At 45.6% G+C, this 25847-nt stretch overlaps 2 protein-coding genes across 2 annotated transcripts in view; one reads left to right on the top strand and one right to left on the bottom strand.

Annotated features, from left to right (window-relative positions):
- LOC142311975 (uncharacterized) overlaps window positions 1-25847 on the bottom strand; it is a 452821-nt gene that overhangs the window by 97767 nt on the left and 329207 nt on the right. The gene's annotated exons all lie outside the window — the stretch shown is intronic.
- LOC142311970 (uncharacterized) overlaps window positions 1-25847 on the top strand; it is a 423868-nt gene that overhangs the window by 304845 nt on the left and 93176 nt on the right.

Below are 25847 nucleotides of genomic sequence, written 5' to 3'. Positions count from 1 at the left end.
TTCTCCAAGAAAGGCGTGCCTGTGCTACACCAGCATGTCGCACACAACATCACCGCTTCCTTGAGAAACTCTGTGTGTGACAGGGTGCATTTCACCACCGATACTTGGACCAGTAAGCATGGACAGGGACGTTACATTTTGCTGACTGGGCACTGGGTAACTATGGTGAGAGATGGAGAAGGGTCTGCTATACAAGTCATGCCGTCCCCACGAGTTGTGCGTCAATCCTCTGTATGTAGAAGTTCCTCCACTGCTTCTGCCTCCTCAACCTCGTCTGGGTCCTCCACCTCCGCCCAAAGCCTGTCTGGTCAGGCCACCCACGTTGTAACTGCGCACAAGGAATCCCGCACACCTCCTTACTATGCTGGCAGCAGAGCTCAACGGCATCAGGCAGTCTATATGTTGAAATGTCTGGGAAATAAGTCACACAGCTGAGTTGTGGTCAGCTCTGGAGAGCGTGTTTCGTAGATGGTTGTCTCCACTCAACCTGCAGCCAGGGAAGGCCGTGTGCGACAATGCTGCAAACCTGGGTGCGGCCCTTCGCCGGGGCAACGTGACACAAGTGCCTTGTATGGCTCACGTGTTGATCTTTGTTGTCCAGCAATTTTTATCCCACTATACCGGCCTAGATGGGCTTCTGCACAGGGCACGGTCACTCTCAGCTCACTTCCGCCGTTCAACCGGCGCAGCTGACCGACTTGCATTGCTCCAGAAGTCTTTCGGCCTGCCGGTTCACCCCCTGAAATGCGATGTGGCGACACGCTGGAATTCGACTCTCCACATGTTGCAGCGACTGTGGCAGCACCGCCGAGCCCTGGTGCAATACGTTATGACGTGTAGCATGGACGAACAGGCGATGGGCATGGAAGACTCAGCAGATGAGGGAGACCTTGGTCAAATTTCGGTTGTTCGAGGTTGGGGGGAGATGACAGAGGAAGAAAGCACGGTTATCACCTCGCCGCCACAAACACAGCAAGGACTTGGTCCGTATGGATGTGCAAGACACACGAGCGCCTTTTTGTTGAACTACCTACAACATGACCCTCAGATTGTCCGAATTAGAAGTAATGATGACTACTGGGTTGCCACACTCTTAGATCCCCGGTACAAGTCCAAATTTGGCGAAATAATTCCAGCCATAGAAAGGGATGCACGTATGCAGGAGTATCAGCAGAAGCTGTTATGCAATCTTAGCTCGGCTTTTTCACCAAACACCAGTGGTGCACAGAGTGAATCTTCCAGTTGTAGCTTGCCAAGCATGGGACTGTCTCATCATCATCAGTCAAACCGTACTAGCAACACCGTACCTGGTGGTAACAGCAATTTTATGGAATCGTTTCATAATTTTTTTAGACCATCCTTTGCAAGGCCACAAGAGACAAGAAGTCTGACACATAGTCAATGGCTGGAGAGGATGATACAGGAGTATCTCCAAATGAACATCGATGCTATGACTGTGCAACTGGAGCCTTGCTCATTTTGGACTTCCAATGTTGAAAAATGGCCTGAGCTCGCCACTTACGCCTTGGAGATCTTGTCGTGTCCCGCAGCCAGCGTGGTCTCTGAACGTGTCTTCAGTGCTGCTGGGTGTGTGCTGACAGATAAGCGCACGCGTCTGTCCAGTGACAATGTGGACAGACTAACGTACATCAAGATTAACAAGTCATGGATCAGCAAGGACTTTGCTACCCCAGTGTCATCCTGGGGAGAGTAAAGGCTGGCGTATTTTTGAATGTGCTTGATGCAAATCAACATGTTCAGTTTGCAACTGGGGCACAAGTGATGCCACTGAAGTGGTGTGTGTGGCCCAATTTTTGGAAAAAAGGGAGACTCTGTTTGGAGTCCCCTTTCTTTGTTTTACATGATTTTAGAAGGGTTTACATGATTTTCGAACGTTTGACGAACTTGTCCTCCGTTCGACGAACCAAACTCGAACTCTAGGGGGGTAGCTCATCTATAGTTATGAGTATAGCTAGTCCAAGTATTTCACTACTCGCTCATCCCTAGTGACAAGTTAAGACAGATGCCTTTAATGCAGGTAACGAGTTGATTAGGAGCATCTAAGTGGTCTCTAGGAGCCAGAACTCTTAATGGTTGGTAGGGGATCAAATACTTATTTCTCTCTGCAAAATGCAAATAAATTTATACAAGGTTTATACAATGTGATTTTCTGTATTTTATTTTTGATAAAAAGGTAATGCTGTGTCCGACATGATGGTGTAGCACATGCACAGCTTTTTAGAGAAGTAATAGCGACTGGGCAACTGGTACTGGGGAACTGCAACAGACATCAGGTTTCGGAAACAGTCTGTATCCACCAGGCGGAAAGGCAGCATTTCCATGGCTAATAGTTTAGATATGGTGAAGTTTAAGCTCTTTGTGTCAGAGGAAATGTTCTTTTACGTGACCAAACCTGTTTAACTGAGGCCTGGCTGCTGTGCTGAGAGAGGGCGGAGTAAAGTACTCGACTGACTGGTGGACTGTGAGGGAGGTGTAGGGGAAAATGTAATGCTGGACTGAGAAACATGTGGTGTACTTGGTGTCTCACATGGATCAAAAACACCAGGCCTGGTCACTTCCATAACAGCTTTCACTCACCCCGACTGTAGCGGCTACACAAGTCGAGGTTCAGCGTTCGGAGACCTGTGTGAGAATAGTTTAGACGGTGACGCAAGAGGAGAAAGAAGCCGAACAGTTGGCCGGTGGTTGTATAGGGCCACTAGTCCACATTTTAGTGCAGTAAGATTCACATAGTAATGCATTTTGGTTGCGCATGTGCCGGTTCATGCATGTAGTAGTCAAATTATTTGAACTTTTGCCTCTACTGAGTTGTTTACAACTATGGCATATAACGAAAGTTGGGTCATCTTTTGCAGTCTCAAAAAAGGCCCAAGATAGGTAACCCTACCTGTGAACTGCAGACCCGCAACTGCTGCTGGCCACAGCCAGAGTTGTGTATGAGGATGTGGTGTTTCTCATAGTTGCATCACTCCGTGTTTGTGCAGGAATTGCCATATTAACCTCCTTGTCTTCCTCCTCTGCTGAGCTACTCAGCTGCAAGCCTCTGGGTTCACACCAAGTGGGATCTACAACTTCATCGTCATGTTGTATGTTGTCCCCTCCTCCTCTTCCTAACCCAATATCACAGAACAGTATGCGTGCGCCTCAGGTATCTGATTCTCATTATCACCTCCACCAGTTGACGAGGGTCAAGATCCTGCTTGGACCTTACTTTGCCCGGGCCAGGATTCAACTGACAAAGATTGGGCATCGGTGCAGATGCTTTCCTCAAGAGTCTGGGAATCTTTGGAGCAGACCTCTGATGCTCACAGGATAGAATGTGTTATCAGCTCTGCAGACTCATCCATGTGTGGTTCCCACAGTCAATTTGCGGAATGGAGATTTGTGACGTGGGGGTAAACAAGTGAAATCGGGGTGGCACCTATGGGGAATGAACTGTGTGATGTTTAGATGCAGGAAGAGGAGAAGAGGCGACTTGATAGAGCACTTGCCATCCACTCTAGCACATGCTGTTTATCGCCCTATTTTTGAAGCTGAAATGATCTACAGCTGCCAAAGAAATCTAGTGGATTAGGCGGTCTAGTAACGGAAGTTGTTCTCATTTTTCTTGGGATAGGATTGACTAAGGGTATGTGCGCACGTTGCGTTCATAACAGTGCGGTAAAATAACGCACCCTCTTAACTGTAAACACTTCGTTTGTAAAAAAAAAAAAATGCATCCAAAACGCATGCATTTTGGATGCATTTTTTGCAGTGCGGTCCCACGGCAATTGAGCTCTGTAATGCCCGCTGACAGCAGAGTCGCGCAATGAGAATGAACTCTGATTGTTATGATCCGGAACCATGGAAGACCACCATAAATCATTGGTAAAAGGTGACAAGAGCATTGGCAACTAATCTGGCCGCCATCCCCTTACTAACCATCACAACTAGAAGTAGCCGAGGGGTGAACTAACATCCTGTGTACCGCGAACCCAGCCGGAGAACTAGCTATCCTAAAGGAAGGAAAGATGAATAACTCTCTGCCTCAGAAAATAGATAAAGAATAGCAAGCCCCCCACATTTAAAGACTGCGGTGATATAGGAAAACACAATACACAAATAGATGATAGGATTAGCAAAAAGGTGAGGCCCACACTGACTAAAATAGGAAAGGGGCTGATGGTGGCCAGAGAAAAACCCTACAAAATTCCAAATTCCTGATAGTACAAAAAAGCCCTCAAATCGCTAGATCTGAACTCCGTCCTATACCAGGCGCTCTTGTCATACCAATGAACAGAAAGCAGGAACCATTACAAATCCAAGAAGCCACAAACACAAGGACTTATAGGAGCGATACTCCAAACATAGCTGCATGGAGCTTCCCAGCTAAGCAACCGAGAGGGAAGATCCCTGCCTGCAAATAAACTGAAAACAACCACAGTAAATGACAAACTCCGATAAGAGCAAAAGAATCAAACAACAAATAAAGAGCCAAGCACTTATCTGGGGTAGATGTGGTCTGGAGCAGGATGAAGCAGGCTGGAGAACAAAAAACAACTGGCATCCAGCATAGCCTGCTATCAGACCAGGGTTTAAATAAGCAGAGAGTTCGCAATAGAAACGCCCATTGCTCAACACACCTGGTCTCTGTCCAAACCATTCCTGGCCACAAGAGGGAGCCTCCCAGCAGACAAAGCATAACTGACATTCACAACATCGGATATAACTTCACCCCGACTTCATTGTCATCCTGCGGCTCTGTCTGTGTGTCGCGTCCTGATTAGCGGTCACCCGTGAAGGACTCACCAGTGACCACTAATCCCCTGAGTGAAGTGAGCAGCGCGATCAGTGCTGCCGTCACTCAGGTTACCCGCGGTCAGCTGGAGTCCTACACCCGAGACAACAACTCACCTGTGACGTCATCGCTGATCGCGCAGCTCACTTCAGTCACTCGGGCGACTTGCTGTCACAGTTGGAGGATCCAACAGTGGCCGCGGGTAACCTGACTGACGTCATCGCTGATCGTGCGGCTCACTTCAGTTGCTGCGTGGAGCTGACAGAGAGCGGTCTGGTCTGTGACTGCTCCTGTCAGCTTCATGTAGCAGAGCTGAGAGCGTCGTGGTACGTGGAGTGGATTACGCCGGACCTGGATGGGTATTTGGGGGTTAATAAAGTGGTGAAAGAGGGTGGGGTTTTTTTGTCTTTTATTCCAAATAAAGGATTTTTTCGGGTGTATGTGTTTATTTTCTTTAACTTACAGATTAATCATGGAAGGTATCTCGGGGAGACGCCTGCCATGATTAACCTAGGACTTAATGGCAGCTATGGGCTGCTGCCATTAACTCCTTATTACCTCGATTGCCACCGCACCAGAGCAATTCAGGATGAGCCGGGTAGCGTCCCGGGACTGTTGCATCTAATGGATGCGGCAATTCTGGGCGGCTGCTGGCTGATATTGTTAGGCTGGGGGACTCCCCATAATGTAGAGCTCCCCATCCTGAGAATACCAGCCTTCAGCCGTGTGGCTTTACCCTGGCTGGTATCAAAATTGGGGGGGACCGCACGTCGTTTTTTTAAACTTATTTAACTGCACGATATAGACCCGCCCACCGGCGGCTGTGATTGGTTGCAGTGAGACAGCTGTCACTCAGCGTGGGGGAGTGTCTGATTGCAACCAATCATAGGCGCCGGTGGGCGGGGAAAGCAGGGAATACGAGATTGAATAATGAGCGGCTGTCATTTTCAAAAGAGGATACAAAATGGGGTAGAGAAGGGGTTAATGCCGCTGATGCGCGGCATTAACCTCTTCTCTACCCCATTTTGTATGCTCATCCATGTGGGGCTGCAGCAGACGCCATTATCTCATGCGTACTAGTGGTTGTGACTATCACAACTGATCCAGGTGAGTGTATATTTTTCAGGTATACCCCACCAATCACTTTGGTATTACACTATCAGCGCTCCTTATTTTCAGATTTATATTTTCAAAAGAGGAAAAGCCGCCGGAGCTTGTGACAGCCGTGCAGCGCCGCGCTGGTGATCGGGGATTGGTGAGTATGAGAGAGGGGGAGAGACCGTCCGACGGACAGAGAGAGGGACAGGCAGAGAGAGACCGACGGACAGACAGAGGGAGATTGACCGACATTCCCAGAAAGAGACTGAAGACCTGCGTTTTGCTTGTCAAAAAAGCATGCAGAACGCAACAAAAATGCAGTCCAAGTGAATTTTGACCCACATCATTGATTTCAATGGTTGGAGAACGCGGCTACAACGCACAAAAGAATTGACATGCTGCTTTTTTTTCCGCAGCGATTTTTGGCATTCAAAACGCTGCATTTAAAAACGCAGCGTGCGCATTGAATTTTCGGACTTCTCATAGACTTTGCTGGGGAAGCAGAACACATGCAATTTGGCACTGAAATGCTGCAGTTCAAAACGCAGCGTTAACGCCAGAAAAAACGCAACGTGCCCACATAGCCTAACATTGGAACGTCCCACATGTACACCTCAAACACCCTATTCACCCTTCCACCACAACCTCGTTGTGATTTACCACTCATTGTTGATGTATCCTTCCCCATTGAAACAGATGCTTCGCAACCCTACGCCCACACCTTACTCAAAAGATAAATTATTTATTTTCTGCCTGAGATGGCAATATTGGGAAGGTATTAAAAATTACCAATACCTAGAAATGTCGTTCACTGGGTAATTTGGAGTAGGCAGTAATAAGTGGTAATACCTATTGAGATCGTTCACTGGCAACTCTTTAGCAGGCACTGACAAGTAGTAATCAGTTTATTTCATGAAATGCCGATTTGTGGCACACACCTTTCCTTACAATGAACCTCCCTATTCTACACTATCGCTCTCCTATCTATCTCAACTACCAATGATTAAATCCCTAGCTAAGCTAACTGTCTAGCAGCAGCAGTGGCAACACTTTCTCTAGTCTTTAGCATCTACAAAATCGCGCCAACACCATGTCTTTATTTTATATGCAGGGTAACATGTGACGTAGGTAGCCAACGACTCATGCCCTTGTGCCTGAACCTTGTTTCTTTCTGTGCAACGTGATTGGCTGCAAGAATATCAACAAATGAAGTTAAGCAAAAAAAAAAGAAAAAAGGTGCTCCACTCCTCTGGCTTCTCCTGGGTCACCACCCATTAAACACATCCCCGAGTTCATCATACAGCACCCCAAACCTATCCAAAAGCATAATATGTTATTAGAAAAACATTTTTAGAAAACAAAATCAGTTATCGAATAGAACCGAACATTTCGGACTTTTGGAGAAAGTGATTGAGAAAGTCTGAGCTGAGCAGGCTAAGGATATGTGCGCTCCAAATGCCGGAACTCGAAATTGGCACGTGAACCCAGAAGTGAGGGCGATCGCGCGTCACAACAAAGGGAAACCCCATAAACGTCACTACCCATGTGACAAGAATCACTCATTAAAGGCACCGCTATATAAAGGCACAACTTATAACAACACAGGCACACGTCCCCTGAAGAAGTGGGAAACGCGCGTCGGGACTAAGGACAGCACAACCACATTAAGAATTAAACAGGTTAGTAAAAGCTGCGCTTGACTGTATTATCTCCCAGGTTAACCAACCTCCCCACGAATCACTAGTATGCAGTGCAAATTTAATAGCACATGGGAGGAATAGGGAGTAGGAAATAGTACATTTAAGCATTCACATGGAGGAGAAATTCTACCAATTAATGCAGAATGCTCACGATAAATGTTAATAACAGGTCAGTGCAGCAATAGAACCTAAAACAGTGGGATTGGAGGAAGTCCAGTGTGAAATTTTTTGTGACCTTGTTTACACATATGTATGTCAATGAAGAATAATTTTAAATTTTGTATCTAATAAAGTATTAATATTAAGGAAATGCACCATCCAAAGTCATTTTCAGTGGTATATAAACGTGGGCACAGAGCCTAAAGCTTGTAAAGATTTAAAGGGAACTTGTCACCAGTGTTTTGACCTATAAGCTGCGGCCAGCACCAATGGGGTCTTATATACAGCATTCTAACATGCTGTATATAAGAGCCCAGGCTGCTGTGTAGAACATAAAAAACACTTTATAATACTCACCTAAATTAGTCGTTGCGGTGGATGTGGGTCAAATGGGCATGTTCGTCCTCCGGTGCCGGCGCCTCCTTTCGGCCATCTTCATCCTCCTTCTGAAGCCGCGGTGCCTGACGCATCTACGTCATACACACTCACCAGTCCCGCGCACGCGCACTACAATACTTTGTTCTGCCCTGCTCAGGGCAGATCAAAGTGCGCCTGCTCAGGACCTTAATGCCGGTGAGTGTATATGATGTCAGACGCGTCAAGCACTGCGGCTTCAGAAGATGGAGGACAAAGATGGCCGAAAGAGGAGGCGACGGCACCGGAGGACGAAGATGCCCATCTGACCCACATCCACTGCATCGACCGGTTTAGGTGAGTATTATAAAGTGTTTTTTTATGTTCTACACAGCGGCCTGGGCTCTCATATACAGCATGTTAGAATGCTGTATATAAGAGTCCAATGGTGGTGGCCGCAACTTATAGGCCAAAAAACTGGTGACAGGTTCCCTTTAAAATTGGCGAACCTTTATCGCACAAGTTCACTCATCTCCATCTATGAACTCGTACCGATGTGGGGCATCATACTGACACATCACTTTTCCTATTTTGTGACAAAATGTAGAATTGGTGGAGGAAGGATGAACTAGATGGACCTAGGTCTTTTTAAAACCTATGAAACTTTGTAACATACAGTGAAAGTGGTAAATAAAAGACCCCAAAACTATGGTGCAATTCATTTTTTGCTATTTCACGGCACCATTTTCCAGTACAATATATGGTAAAATTAATGGGTTAATTCAAAAGTACAACTCTTCCTGCAAAAAAACAAGCCCTCATATGACAATATTGATGGAAAAATAGAAAAGTTATGGCTCTTGGAAGAAGGGAGAAAAAAAACCCAAAAGAATCGCTGTGGCTAATATCTACTGATAGTGACAACATGGAGCGGGCGACGGCCATAATGGAGACTGTACAGTAACAGAGCAGCGAGCGGCGTCAGGAGGGAAGTGACCCAATCTAATCCCATACAGACAGATCCTGATAGAGCCGCACAGACGGGAACACGCTCTGTCTCCTGGAGTGTGAGCGCAGCACTGAGGGGGTTAATGTAATGGGGAATCTCCACATCCCTTCTCCTGCAGAGCCGCACACTGGATATATGGCTGTGACTAAATCCTAGTGGTGAAAGCTCCGCTCCCTCTGCCACCAGGATTTCCCCGCTCCCCTTTATCACACACAGTCTGTTCTCGGCGCCATCATTACCCGACTCTCTCACTCTCTGCAGCTTCTTCTCTTACATGCGGTCACTTCTTACAGGGGAAAACACTTGTCTTCCTGTAAACTCTAGAATGGCTCCTCCCCCCATGTGACTGATCACATGACTATGACGTCATCACAGGTCCTGTAAGCACAGAGCAGCCATATATCTAGTGTGCGGCTTTGAAGGAGGAGGGATGTGGAGAGTCCCCATTACTGGGCACAGGGGGCATTAACCCCCTCAGTGCTGCGCTCACACTTCAGGAGACAGAACGTATTCCAGTCTGTGTCTCTATACCATGTGTGACAGGTTACTGGATTCTCCTATAGGATCAGTGTCTGCTGGGACAGACAGGCGCTTCAGGCTCTCAACAATATTTCGGCATGTGAAGGTGCCTGTAAACTGCTGGGAACAAAATAATAATAGATATTAAAAAAAAAAAAAAATGGTGTGGAATCCCCCCTATTTTGATAACCAGCCAAGGTAAAGTAGACAACTGTGAGCTGATATCATCAGGCTGGGATGGTCATGGTTATTTTGCCCTTCCCAGCCTATAAATACCAACCTGCAGCCGCCATAGAATTGGCACATCACACTAGATCACATTAGTTCTGGCGCTTTGTCCAGGCTTTTCCTATTTATCCTGGATGGTGGCAATGTGTCACAGAGTTATGCGCAAACTTTACCGATTGTCATGGTGGCATCAGGCTCTGTTCACATTGCAGATTCTTACACTCCCCCTATGGTTTCTCTAGTGTGTCTGATCAACACAGGCAGACTTGCGCATCGACCTGCTGTGTGCGATTTCTAGTCAGGCTAGCAAGAGTTAGCTTAGATTAAAAACGTCTTAAATGAGATCTCATTTATATGTATAAATACATGTGTGGTCAATGCAAAGGACTTATTCCTTCCGAAGACAATACTAAGGACCAGGGGGCATACACCGCGAGTGGAAAAAAGGCGATTCCGGAAGATAATAAGAAAGGGTTCTTTACAGTTAGAGCAGTCAGACTGTGGAATACCCTACCTCAATAGGTACTAAAGGCTGATGCTATAACAACGTTGAAAAAAGGGCTGGATGATTTCCTCATTACACACAACATTGGTCGGTTATAAATGATTTACTGACGAAATGTATAATTGGTGAAGGAAGGGTGAACTAAATGGACCTAAATGGATCTTTTTTCAACCTATGTAGTCTTTGCTAGCCTGCTTGTTAGGCTCCTTTGATCACATGTTTTGAGGAAGCCAAATCCCCTCTGCTGCTCTCATATTTAACCCCTTATCGACATTGGACATACTGGGTGCATCCTGTCTGTCTGGGCCTTAATGACCAAGGACATACCTAATTCGTCCTGGCGATGACTGGGGCTCCGGTGCTGTTCCCCCACAATAGCTGCCAAGTCTGCAGCTTATCTTGTTGGTGAAACTCTGCTCTCACTGCCAGGAGTGCTGCCATCACCATGCAAGGCACTTTAACCCCCTAAATGCTGCAATCAACTGTGATTGCAGCATTCAGGAGGCAAGCAAAGGATTGTGCTCCTCTCCTGAGCAATCTGGTCCCTGTAATGCGATCACAGGGACCCGATCACTGCCATTTTAACCCTGGGTCGTCATAACGATGACCCTGGGTCACCCAGGTACAAAGAGTCTCACACACAATGCCAGATGCATGGTGTGTGAGGCGAAGTGTCAGTGTTGTGAGGTGCAGCACTGACATATAATCCATTGCAATGATCGAGCATTGCAGTGGATTATATCAGTGTTCAGGCAAGTGAAAGTTAGTGTCCCATAAAGGGACTTAGTAAAAAAAGTTTTTAAACAAAAATAGGTAAAAATATATGTAAAAATATTCCAATAAGTAAATTTATATAAAAATAAACAAAAAAAGTGTTCATATTTGGTATTGTCGCATCCGTAACAACCCGATCTATAAAACTGTCACACTAGTTAACCCATTCAGTGTACATACCGTGTTTCCCCGAAAGTAAGACAGTGTCTTACTTTCTTTTTACCCCCAAAAGTGCCACTATGTCTTACTTTCGGGGTATGTCTTATATTGGAAAAAATCCCACAGCAATCGCAGCAAGTCTCCATGCAATGTACCGTATGGGGACTTGCCGCGATTGCGCCCTAAGTGTACCGCAAGTTAAGGAAACTTAACCACCAGCGGCTGCACATGAGGGCACTGAGGCTGCTGATTTTGTATGTTGCCCATGGTCCTGATGGACCACGGACAACATTACTGCAACATTTCAACATTTCTCGGTAGCCGAGCGCTCAGCTGAGCGCCCGACCGCCGGCATGTGTCAGCTCTCAGCTGAGCGCTAAGCCGCCAGCATGTCAGGGCGTTCAGCTGAGCGCCCGACCGCCGGCATGTGTCAGCTCTCAGCTGAGCGCTAAGCCGCCGGCATGTCAGGGCGTTCAGCTGAGCGCCAGACCGCCGGCATGTGTCAGCTCTCAGCTGAGCGCTTTGCCGGCGGCATGTCAGGGCGCTCAGCTGAGCGCTTTGCCGCCGGCATGTCAGGGTGCTCAGCTGAGCGCTTTGCCGCCGGCATGTCAGGGCTCTCAGCTGAGAGCTGTCACATGCCGGCGGCATGTCAGGGTGCTCAGCTGAGCGCTCGGCCGCCGGCATGTTAGGGCGCTCAGCTGAGCGCTTTGCCGGCGGCATGTCAGGGCGCTTAGCTGAGCGCTTTGCCGCCAGCATGTCAGGGCTCTCAGCTGAGAGCTATCACATGCCGGCGGCATGTCAGGGTGCTCAACTGAGCGCTCGGCCGCCGGCATGTTAGGGCGCTCAGCTGAGCGCTTTGCCGGCGGCATGTCAGGGCTCTCAGCTGAGAGCTGTCACATGCCGGCGGCATGTCAGGGTGCTCAGCTGAGCGCTCGGCCGCTGGCATGTTAGGGCGCTCAGCTGAGCGCTCGGCCGCTGTAACTGTACTGTAAAGAGGAAAAAAAATAAATAAATACATTTTTACTACGTCTTACTTTCGGGGTAAGTCTTACATTAGCCGACCCCCCCAAAACCCCCACTACGTCTTACTATCGGGGGTGTCTTACTATCGGGGAAACACGGTAGTAAAAGAAAAAACGTTGCAAAAACTGTCTTTTCATCGTACAGCTGACAAAAGTGGAATAAAATGCAATAAAAAAGTCATAAATAAAAATGTTACCGCTGAAAACGTCATCTTGTCACGCAAAAAACAAGCCACCAGAAAGCTCCATCAGCTATAAAATTGTTTTATGGTGTAAAAGCGGCAAAACAAAAAAACTGTATAACTGTGGTATCACTGTAATCATACTGACCTGAAGAATAAAGCTGTTGTATCACTTTTATGAACGGCGTAAAAAAAGACAAAAAAAAAAAAAAAACAAAAAACAAAACCTATTCCTGCATTGCTGTTTTGTCATGTTTCAGTCTCACAAAAAGCAGAATAAAAAGCGACCAAAAATATTATGTGGCCCAAAATGGCTTCAATATAAACTCCAACACATCCCACAAAAAGCAAGCTCTAACATGACTCTGTCAGCAGAAAAATAATAATAATAAAAAAAAAAAACTACAGCATTCAAAATTCAGTGATACATAAAACCTTATATTTTGAAAAAAGAAAAAAAAAAAAAAAAAAAGTGGCTTTTAGCATAATAGTAGCCAAACCTAAAAAAAACAATATAAATCTGGTATGGCTGTACTCGTACTGACCAGAGGAATAAAGCCATTTAATCACTTATACCGCATGGTATAGAAAGCCAATTCTTCAACTGCTGTTGAATTGTTCATTCTGTCTCCCAAAAATCGAAGTACGGCACAGCTCATATTTATCCTTTGCTCTACACTGAGTGCTTACACCAGGGATTGCATCTATATCTCTGAAAACCGTAATTCAGACATTCCAATGGAAAATTCACTGTAATGAGGCAGAGGAAGTCACTTTGACCTCACGTCTGGCCTTGTCTATCTTTTTACGCGTCTTTTTATGCATGCAAAAAAGCGTGATCAACAACAGTTTTGTTCACCTTTCAAAAGCTGGACACCGCTGGACAGAGGCCAAGTAGAGTCCGGAGTAACTCTGCTGTCTCATTAGTGAATGGATCCAATTTTTTTTTATTTTTATTTTCATGGCTCAACATTGCAAAATTATGTGAAGCACCCGGGGGTTCAGGGTGTTCACTCGGCATCTAGATTAATTCCTTAAGGGGCCTAGTTTGCAAAATGGTGTCACTTGTGGGGTAGCTCCACTATTTAAGAACATCAGGGGCTCCCCAAATGCGAAATGGCGTCCATTAACGATTCCAGCTAATTTCACATTCCAAAATTCAAATGGCGCTTCTTCACTTCTGAGCCCTGCCATGTGCCCAAACAGTAGATTTACACCACACATGAGACATGAGGTATCCGCGTACTCAGGAGAAATTGAACAATCAATTGTATAGTGCATTTTCTCCTGTTACCCTTGTGAAAAAAAAATCTGGTTGAAGTAACAAATTTGTGGTAAAAATTTAATTTTTGATTTTCACGGCTCAACGTTATAAAATTCTGTGAAGTACCTGGGGATTCAAGGTGTTCACTAAACATTTAGATAAATTCCTTGAGGTGTATAGTTTACAAAAGAGGGGTCACATGTGGGGAGGCTCCACTGTTTAGGCACCTCAGGAGCTCTCAAAATGCGACATGGCATCCGCTAACGATTACAGATAATTTTGCATTAAAAAAAGTCAAATAGCGCTCCTTCCCTTCCAAGCCCTGCTGTGTACCCAACCAGTAGAATTCCACCACATGTGGGGTACTGGTGAACTCAGGAGGAATTGCACAACAAATTGTATGGTGCACTTTCTCTTGTTACCCTTGTGAAAATTCAAACTTTGAGTCTAAAGGCCCCGTTACACGCAACGACGTATTAACGATATATCAGCGGGGTCACGGATTCCGTGACGCACATCCGGCATCGTTAGCGACGTCGTTGCGTGTGACACCAACGAGCGGCCGTTGACTATGGAAAATATTCACCAAATCGTCCATCGTTGACACGTCGTTCATTTTCAAATTTTCGTTAATTGTTGAGGACGCAGGTTGTTCGTCGTTCAAACGTTCGTTGGCAATGAGGAAGGAGGTGAGCGGGATGTTACGGTCGCTCATCTCCGCCCCTCTTCTATTGGGCGGCCGCTTAGTGACGCCGCACAAACCGCCCCCTTAGAAAGGAGGCGGTTCGCTGGCCACAGCGACGTCGCTAGGCAGGTAAGTCCGTGTGACGGCTCCTAACGATATTGTGCGCCACGGACAGCGATTTGCCCGTGACGCACAAACGATGGGGGCGGGTACGCTCGCTAGCGATATCGCTGCGTGTAAAGTCCCCTTAAGTGGTAAAAAAACATTTTTGGGAAAAGTAAAATTTTCATTCTTTCCTTATATGTTGCTTTAGTTCCTGTAAACTTCTTGGATGTGGTTTTAAGCAGATTGAGGGGAGCAGAATGGTGTCACTTTTGGTTTTTTTTGTCACCTAAGCTTCTCAAAGTCTCTTCAAAATGTGATGTGGTCCCTAAAAAATATGATTTTGTAAATTTTGTTGTAAAGATGAGAAATTGCTGATAAACTTTGGACCCTTCTAACTTCCTAACAAAAAAAAAAAAAATAAAGTTTCGAAAATTGTGCTGGATGTAAGGTAGACATGAGGGAAATGTTATTTATTAACTATTTTGTGTGACAAACTTTCAGGTTTACTGGCATAAAAATTCCCAGTTTAGAAATTGCAAAATGTTCAACATTTTTGCTAAATTTCTGAGACTTTCACAAATAAACACAGAAGATATCATCTTAAATTAACCACTATCATGAAGTACAATAGGTCATCTGGAGTTTCCCCATCGTGCTGTTGTCTCTTCCTGCTCTTGTTTTCCTCTTTATCTTTTATTGTTTTAAATCTCTCTGTGTGCAAGCCGTGTGACAGAGTTTTTGTTTCCCCTGTTTGTCTATTTTTGTGGGTTAAATCTCACTCTTGTGCCGGTACCTCCATGGGGAAGTGTGTATCCGATCAGGGATGCTCAGGAATAGGGCCAGGAAGGAGACTGAGGCATTCACACTTTAGTGGTATCGCTTAAACTAGGGATAGCTAGGGCCCCCTAGCCCAATGGTCAGTTTAGGGGCACTGGTTTACTGCTATCTCCTTAATAATCGTGACACAATGGAGGTAATATTTTTGGGGTTGATGTCAGCTGTGGTTTGCCATCTGGTACCCAGCCCAAGAGTTAGTAAGTGTAAGGGTGTGTGCCTACGATCAGTGTTTGCAGCGTTTTAGACGCAGCTTACATCATCTGCGTCCAAAACGCTGCGGTGTACAGTACAAGCATAGTGGACGAGATTTCTAGAAATCCCATGCCTACTGTGCTTGTTTTTTCCGGAGCAAACACTGATCTGCGAAGCATCTTTCAGACCGCAGTATGTGAATTGCTCGCTGCGGATTTGCATACGTCCTCCGTAGGGAGAACACAGCGAGGCCACCGCAGCGCACGGAATCCTGATCGTGAGTACAGGCAGCTGCGGTTTCCTGTGTTCTCCTGTGGAGGAGACGCGCGGCCCTGCAGGTCAAGACACACTGCGTTCTGAACGTGAGTCCTGATTGTGGGCACATACCCTAAGAGTTAAAAAACACACACACACACACACACACACACACACACACAGGAAATAAAGTTTATTTGAATAAAGACTCCCTCACAGTCCCTCGTTCACCAATTTATTTTTTAAAATCAGATATTTTTTATTTGAACTTTTCCAACAAAACAAGTATAACAGCCCTGGGGATCACAGTCCCCTTACCCCACCCCTACCCCCCTCAGTTATCCCCCAACTTAGCAGAAATAAACACTTTAATATATGACATCAAAATCAGATCTCTTTCAATAAAAATACATTGGTATATAGAAGCGTTTCTAAATATACTACATGCAAGTAGGAGTTCTCTTTACTTCAACAAAATTGTACTCACATGAGACCCAAACGGAACCTCTGTAACTCTCTGGAAGCCAGGCCCGAACTATCAATCCAGGCCGCCCAGACCTTTTTAAATTTTGCAATACAACCTCTTTTCATGTAGACTGCTTTTTCCATATTAATCATCCAATTGACCTTACTAATATATTCCTGAACTGAGGGAGTCTGATCAACCAACCAGTGCTGTGCTATCAGCTTTCTAGCCATATAGAGCATTCTAGCCACTTCTGTTTTGCCATACTCATCTGTCATTAGGTCTTCAACATATCCAAGCACACATACCAAAGGTGAACGAACTACCCCCCCCCCCCACATAGACTTTGTTAATGATATCTACTACTTCATCCCAAAAACGGTCAAGCCTAGGACAGGACCACATCATGTGAATAAGATCTGCATGCTGAGTCTTACATCTATTGCATATAGGGTTACCTCTGAGTCCAATATCATACAAAAAATCGGGAGTTCTATATTTTTGATGTAACAATAGTATCTGTGAATAACGGTGAGATTCACTCAAGGATAAGTCCGGCACTCTCTCTAACATTTCCGTCCACTGACCATCTTCAATAGGACCTATTGCCCCCTCCCATTTTCCCTTGGACTTCAATGGAGACTTTGAAAGCAGCAAGTCCAGCACCATATAATAGATTACCGAAATTAAACCCCCTGACCCTTCGACCCCGGCTCTTCTATTTATAACCCTATTTTGTGGGATCCCCTGCTCCAGCTGCATACTCTCTGCTCGCCATGCATGTCGGAATTGTAAATATCTATAAAACTCCTGCTTAGGTAGATCGAACTCTCCCTGCAGCTGTATGAATTCCTTCAACTCGCCATTCTCCTCCAATATCTGAGCAAATCCACAAATCCCCCTTCTCTCCCACATACTGAATCCTTGCAATTTATACAAATTTGGAATCCATATAGTGGCCCAAATCGAAGTAAACCTCAAAATACCTTGAATATTCTGCAGAAGTCTTAACTTCCACCACAATTTATGCATCAACAAGAGTGTCGGCATTCCCTCCCCCTTAGTGCAAATATTTGTGCTTCCAGTGCTCCATACAGGTCCCCTGATTCCAGAAATTTCTGCAGCAGTAATTTTTGTGTGTCCCTCCCCCCGGGTTATTCCACCTTCTAATATGCTGCAATTGAGCTGCTATAAAATATGCCCAAGGATTTGGCGCTGCCAGCCACCCTCACCTTTTCCTCTCTGCAGTTCTTCCATTTTAATTTGTGGTCATTTTTTTCCCCCCAAATCAATTCCCTGAACAAACCATTAATTTTATAGAAGTACCTTTGTGGTATCCACACTGGGGAGTTGTGTAACATATACAATAATTGTGGCAACCAAATCATTTTAAGTAAGTTAGTTCTTCCTACTACTGACAACGGTAACTTTACCCATGTGTTTAGCTTCGATTGGAATTTTTCTAAGACTGGGATAAGGTTTAATTTTTCGTAATCACCCACCTTCCTTGTTACATTAATACCAAGGTATTTTAACTTCGAAACCATTTGCAGACCTGATGCTCTATAAATGTGCTCATTATCTTTGTTCCCATCAACTGACAGCAGTGTTGTCTTATTCCAGTTAATCGTTAGTCCTGAGTAGCTACCAAAATCACTAATAACCTCAATCGCCACCTTCAGGGACAACAAAGCCTCTGCCAGGAATAGTAGTGCGTAGTCCGCGTACAAAGTTATTTTATCCTCAGTCTATCCACTCTTGAACCCCCGTATGTGCTCTAATTAGTATGGCAAAAGGCTCTATGGCCAAAGCGAACAGCAGCGGAGATAACGGGCACCCCTGCCATCTGCCTCGATGTAACTCAAAGGGGACTGAAAAAACACCATTCACTCTCATTCTAGCCAATGGATTATCATATAACATTTTAACCCATGAGATAAAATTTAAGCCCAGACCAAATTTGTTCATAACCTCCCACAAATACTCCCATTCTATTGAGTCGAATGCCTTGGCCGCATCCAACGAACATATGACCCTGTCACCCGGATTATCCACTGGTAATTGCAAATTGAGGAACAGTCGCCTGATGTTCGTCACAGTAGATCTCGCAGGCATAAATCCCAACTGGTCCCTATGTATCACCTTTGTTAATACCTTACTAAGTCTAGTCTATAGGCATAGACTTTTGCAATAATTTTGATATCATGGGTCAGCAACGAAATAGGCCGATATGAGTCTGGTAATAGGGGATAGCCCAATTACCCTAATAGCCCGGCTTCTGGATTACAACTATCACCGCCTCCTTCATAGATCTAGGTAACGTTCCCTCCTCAGAAGCTTTCTCAAGGGTAATCAGTAGTTGTGGTAATTTCTTATAAACCTCCATGGGGAGACCATCCAAACCCGGGGATTTACTGTTGGCCATTGACTCCACCGCTAATTGTAATTCCTCCTGAGTAATAGGACCATTTAAGAAAGCCCGATCCGTCTCTGAAAGAGTAGGGATTGGTATTGCGTCTACATAGGCCTTAATCTGTTCCTTCGTGCAAGACATTTTGGTGTTATATAAATCTTTATAAAAATCTGTAAAAACTGACAGGATCTCAGGTGGGCTATTGACAATTGTACCTGTTCTATCTTTTACAGCGCCAACAACTGTTGTTCCCCTCTGAGCCTTTGCTACAAAAGCCAACAAATGTCCTGCTTTCTCCTCTTCTTCAAAATACCGTTGCCTAGCAAATAATCTCTTATTTTTGGCCTTTTCCATAATATGGGTATTATACGCCGTCTGTGCCCCCTTCCACTCGCGTAAGTCCTCCTCTGCTCCCGGCAAGACAAACTGTGCATCTGTGGTGCTCACTCTATCCCTGAGGAAAACCCCAAACTGCTCAGTTTTGTTTTTGGCTCTATTTATGGCTTGTATTAAATTTCCCTTTAGGCAGGCCTTCATAGAATCCCATAGAACACTCTGCGTGACCGATCCCTCATTCTCCTCAAAAAACCTGTTCAGAGAGATCCCAATTGACTCCAAGTCAATAACCTGAAGCCAGAATGCATTCATGGACCACATAGTGATATTTAACAGATATCTAGAAGAACAATTGATAGTAATTAATAACGGTGAGTGATCCGATAGAAGTCTAGGCAAGTACTCCCCCTTCTCTACCGCCGAAAGGATGCTTTCCGTGCCCAGAGCCATATCAATTCGCGATAATGTATTATGTGTTTTAGAGTAACAGGAAAACTGTCTTTCCCTGGGATTCCTATGACGCCACATATCAAATAGCGACATCTCCTGTATAAGTGCCCCGAATTTCGACTGCTGAGAATCCGCCGTTGCCGGTCTAAGTTTATCACAATATGGATTCATAATGGTATTAAAGTCCCCTACACATATTACTGGCACATTCGGTATCTTAGCCACAAATGCTGCTATCATCTTCAACACCTTAGGGGTACTTCTCACATAGCGAGATCGCTGCCGAGTCACAGGTTTTGTGACGTACCAGTGACCTCATCAGCGACCTCACTGTGTGTGACACTAAGCAGCAACTTGGCCCCTGCTGTGAAATCGCTGATCGTTACACACTGTTCTGTTTCATTTTTCGGTCATCGGGCTCCCGCAGGGCAGCACGCATCGGTGTTTGACACCTTACCCAACGACCTCGTTCGCGACTTAAGTAGGCGTGCATCTTCGTTGTTTTCCACGCCCTCTCTGTTCCGATTGGTGATCGCTACTGCGTTCGGATTGGCCGCTTCCATCCTCTGTTCTGGCTTGTAGATCGCAGTACATTTCAGAGGGCTGAATTCACTTGTCCCGGACCGCGTGTAGCAGCAGATCGTAATACAGTCCATTCTGCATCGGGACTGTAGGATGGACAAGGATGGAGAAGGATGGAACGCCTTTTCTAACGGCAAGGCCGCCCAGTCGCAACGCAGTTACGACCACCAATCGGAGCAGAGGGGGCACAGAAAAGGCAATGTAGATGCATGCCTATGTTACTAATCAAGATTTGAATCGGGCTATGTGATAGGGTCCCAGCGACCGCTGTATCATTACTGCGTCGTTGGGAAGATCTGACTGTTTGACAACTCACTAGCGACCCTGTAGCGACGTACCAGCGATCCTGATCAGGTCATATCGAGGTCGAAATCACTGGTACGTCGTTTAGTGAGACGGTACCCTTAGTGTTAAAGGGTGGGTGAATATAAACTCCAATCAGTATTATCTATGTAGCCATCAGTTTGCAATGAAGTGCCACCATTCTACCCTCCCCGTCCACCTGGGATGTTATCAATTCAAATGGTATAGAGTTATGCACTAGAATACTTATTCCTCTGGCATAGCTGGAGAAAGCGGAGTGAAAGCTAGATCCTACCCACGCTCTATTTATCAAAACCGTTTTCCCTTTTTCTAAGTGCGTTTCCTGCAAACAAATAATCGCCAGGGACCCTGTGCGAGCAAACTCCATCACCAATGCTCTTTTAGTAGTGTCTCCCAGATCCCTCACATTCCAGGATAATATATGAACTTTGTTGTTCATCTTACTGTAAGGTAAATGAAGTAGTTGAATACCTCTCCGCTCTGTCCCCCTCTAATACATGGCTGTATCTGAACCGTAATGATATACAAATGCATGAAAACCCACCTACTCATCACAGATCGCTGTATGAAGATAAGATTACCATTACCTAGCACATTTGCACCTAAATCAAATAAAGAGATGTGAAAACCCCTCCCACCACGCAAAAAGAGAACAAACAAAAATAAACCCCACAAATAACAGCCTTAGAGAGTTCCATCTGAAAATGACAGCCGGACAAGGGCACCAGTTCATCCTGCAACTGTGCAGAGAGCGACCACAATAATTTTTTTTTAAAAAACTTTTTTAAACCAAGAGCAGTTTACCGCACCGATCTTCACCCTTTGTTTTAACCAGATACAGTACATAATATGAAAGTTCCACTGGGCTGTGGATAATCATCTTTTTTGAAAAAAACAAAAACATATTACCGGCAACCACCAATGGCAAATACTCTTAAATAACAACCAATTCTTTTCATGAATTCTGACGAATCCTTTGCTCATTTTGGTCAATCAAACCAAGCACATCTTTTGGATGTTTGAAGAACAAGGTTTCTCCCAATGCTGCCACTCTCAACTTTGCTGTATAGATCATGGAAAATAGGATTTGGAGATTCCGCAATTGCCTCTTTACATCGCCAAATTGAGCCCGCCATTTGGAGATCTCGATGGAATAATCCGGAAAAAAGTAGGACGTCACGGCCATTATAAGTGGCTTTCCCTTTAGTGCATGCTGCTTTCAAAATGGCATCTGTCTCTGAAATGTAGCAACTTTATCAGAACCGGCCGTGGAGGAGCTCCAGGCAGTAATGGTCTGGTGGGGACCCTATGTGCTCTTTCCACTGCAAATAGCGGGGTCAGTCCATCTGATGCAAATAAATTATGCAGCCAGTCCTCAAAGAACTCCGTTGGGCTATTACCCTCAGTTTTTCCGGGACCCAAATAACTCTGACATTATTCCGTTGGAGCCTGTTCTTCAAATCATCTGCTTTAGCTTGCAGAATTAATATTTATTTGTCATGTCTGCGAGTGTCACGTGTTACCTGGGGAAAGGCATCCTCCATATCACTGATTCTACCCTCCACTGCTAACACCGTCACTCTCTCTGCATGTTCTGGCGCATAAATGACAGTTCCTCTTTGATCTGTCCCATCTGGGTTCCCAGGAGGTAAAAGCAGAGCCATATTGTGTCACAGCCATAAATAGCTTTTAATGGCTAACTAAAATAAAAATAAAATATGATGTTATAAAGCAAGCTTTCGAGACATCTCAGGTCTCTTCCTCAGGCATGTTATGACAAAATATCTGAAGAAACAGATCTCGAAAGCTTGCTTTATAACATCATATTTTATTTTTATTTTAGTTAGCCATTAAAAAGGTATCACAACTACAAAATTTTAATTTTGTTTCTCTCACTGACAGCAATCAATCATTTTTCAACTGGCTAACACGATACCAAAACCTTTTTCTTTTAGCCATAAATACGTAGCTTCTGTGGTGCTAGGATTTACAGCTTCACTGCCTGGATGAGGTATCTCTTTAAGTACAATGGCTCCCTCTGCTGGCACTTCTGTGCTAGTGTTCACTTCCACATTATCCTCCCTGGAATCTCCTCCATTATCAGCAAGCACTGAAAATCTACTGCCCAGTGCTGTAGTGGCCTCCCCCGAGCCCTCTGGTCTCACTAGGATCTTACTTGGGGTTCTGGCAAAGCCTGCCAGATTCTCTGCTGCACTGAGGGATGCCTGCCTTTCCGGCCTGGTGTTTGCAGCCTGCATGTCAGCGCCATCTTGGATTCCTCTGCTGGCTCCCACCGCTGCCTCCCTTTGCTTCTTATTTGTGCCCCTGGCCATCTCTGCAGCACCAGATGGTCCCTGCGTGTTCCACACTCTCTGCCCGGCCGGTACCGGCGAAAATTCAGGATCTGTGAGGCCCAGTAGATATAAATGCAGGGTGAGTCGTCCGGAGCTATCACACTGTGCAGCCGCTCATGTGTCCAGCCAGGCCACGGCCCCCTCGTTCACCAATTTATTAATTAAAAAGAAATCCTGGAAGTTCTGAAGTAATCCAATGGTGTAATGTCCCACAACATTCCTCAAATCATATGGAGTCTTGTTCTTAGGACAAAGCTTCATAGGATACAATGGATGTTGTAAGACATTACATCATTGGATTACATCAGAACTTCAAGGATTTCTTTTAATTAATAATTTAGTGAATGAGGGAGTGTGGGGCTGTATCTTTAGTTAAACTATTTTTCCCTTTGTGTGTTTTGTAACCCTACACTTACTGGGTTAGTAATGTGGTGTATGAGAGATGCCTCTATATTACTAACCCCTGAGCTTAATGCCAGCTGTCCATTCATAGCTGACATCAACCCAAAAAGTATTGCCACCAGGGCAATCGGAAGAACTGGGCAAAGCACCAGAATTTTCTCATCTAATGTGATTCACCAATTATGGGGATGCAGTGGGCTAGATGGTGCAAGATGCCATAGACAAGGCCAAACACCGTATCTCTCACCAACAAGAAACCAGATCACACCGATCAACCTCATCTAGATGTTCCTCTCGGTCATCCGGGTCATCATCCTCAAGAAGTTCAGCCCTGAGTGACAGGATACTAAAGGCCCGCGTAAGAGCAGAAGAATCCAAGGTGAGACGTTCCTTCACAGAAAGAGAAGTAGAGGAACAAGCCAAAAGGGCAGAAGCAGAAGCCCTTGCAAAAGCAGAAGCCGCTAAAGCAGAAGTCAAAAGGGCAGAAGCGGAGGCTCGGATAAAGATTCTTCGGTCACAGATGGAAGAGGAAGTTGCGCTAGCTAAAGTGAGACTACTTGAACAAGCATTGAGCCAAGGTCCTGATCCAGCTCACTCGCCACCACTGGAAGCAGACAATCCAGTTGTTCGCACAAGAGACTATGTACTGAATCAGTTACCTGTAGCAACCCCGGTTTGCAGTACTGTCCAAGCCGACGACACCGAAACCTCCAACTTACCTCTACCAGTGCCAGTACCATCTAAAGTACCCGAGCAAATTAATAACAGTCACCAAGAGGTGCCCTCTCAAATACAGTTACCACGGCAAGATGGCAACCAAGTGTTTCCTGACCCACTTCCAAAGCTCAAGCAGCGGTCATCAGAATCTACAGAGGCTAAACCACAGCTCAACCCTGCAGCGTCATTCTAACCGGGAACATCTCATCCATTCACGCCAGGCAGCCCATACGCCCCAGGGGCATCACGAGTCGTCGTGGCAACAAGTGGTGAGAAATCAGATGTCTGAGTTTGCCAGGTTCATGGTGAGCAGAGAGCTAATCAACACTAGTCTCACGAAATTTGATGATCGTGCAGAGAGCTACAGGGCCTGGAAAGCAACTCAACTTAACTGCAGAACAGGAGCTCGACCTCATGATCAAGTGGTTGGGCCCAGGCTTTACAAACCGTATCAAGAGCCTCAGAACCGTTTGTGGGACAAGCAGAAGCAGGTCTCACTGCCGCATGGCAAAGACTGGAACGCATCTTTGGCAGCGCAGAAGCAATAGAGAAAGCCCTAGTCAAGAGACTGCAGGACATCCCAAAGATCACCCTTAAAGAAGTCCACAAGCGTCAAGACCTCAGAGATCTGCTCATGGAGCTGGAACTCGCCAAAAGAGACCCTCGTCTGTCTGGGCTGTGCTATCTAGATACAGCCCATAGAGTGAACCCAATCGTGGTGAAGCTGTCATACAGTCTGCAGGAGAAATGGGCAACGTCAGTCTCAAGGTAGAAAAGAGTACATGACGTCACCTTTCCCCCATTTATTCACTTCTGCAGGTTCATCGACGAGCAGGTCCAGATGAGGAACGACCCCAGCCTCGACTTCCTAGAGTTCAACACTTCGGCAGCTGCAACATCATCATCATCATCAAGGTATGAAGGTGCCATACACAAACGCAGAGATATTAAGAACACTGTGTTAGGAAGACTGAGCTACCATCACCTGCAGTACCCACAGATAAAAAGTACACCATCTCATCACGAGACAAGTCTTTCAATCGAGAATGTCCCATCCATAAAAAACCACACTCACTGAACAAGTGCAGAAGGTTTAGATCCAAAACCCTACAGGAGCGCAAGAAAGTCCTCACAGAGCTTGGAATCTGTTTCAAATGCTGCGCATCACTTGAGCACATGGCCAAGGACTGTAAATTCACTGTCAAGTGTGAGGAGTGTCATACCGAAAAACACGTTTCAGCCTTGCACCCAACCCAGCTAGCTAAAGACACACCGGCTGCAGTCACCACCGCTCCCACTCCAAGTCCAAGTCATGGCGGGGAGTCCAAGAATCAGACTGACACCACCACAGCTGTCTCCTGCTCATGCTTAGAGGTATGTGGAGAGGGCCAAATGGAGAAATGTTGTGCCCGAATATGCCTCATCAAGGTTTATCCCGAGGGACATCCAGAAAAGGCAATGAAGGTGTATGCCATCATAGACGACCAAAGCAACCGGTCCCTGGCAGGAACCAAATTCTTTGAAGCCTTCGGAATTAATGGACCATCAGAACCCTACACCTTGAACACCTGCTCGGGTCGCATAGAGACTAGCAGCAGAAGAGCCCAGGGATTCATTGCTTCTCCTATCAATGGGAAGACTGAAATACCTCTACCAATGCTCGTTGAATGTGACCAAATACCCAGCCACAGGAATGAAATTTCTACCCCAGAAGCTGTGTTATCCCACCTTTGGACAATAACGCAGAGATTCTACTCCTGCTCGGCAGAGACAATCTAAGGGTACACAAGGTGCGACAACAGTGTAATGGGCCTGACTATGCACTAAACGTCCAGAGACTGGACTTGGGATGGGAGTCATAGGAAATGTGTGCGTTGATCAATTAGAAATTGACTCCTTCAAGACTTACCTGCATGGAGATGGGCGCACAACCTGCTTAAAGCCATGTCCTCATCACT

This window comes from Anomaloglossus baeobatrachus, chromosome 5 (assembly GCF_048569485.1).
Source record: "Anomaloglossus baeobatrachus isolate aAnoBae1 chromosome 5, aAnoBae1.hap1, whole genome shotgun sequence".
NCBI classification, from domain to species: domain Eukaryota; kingdom Metazoa; phylum Chordata; class Amphibia; order Anura; family Aromobatidae; genus Anomaloglossus; species Anomaloglossus baeobatrachus.
Note: the sequence above shows the minus strand (reverse complement) of the source record. Positions and strands in the feature narration are given on the sequence as shown.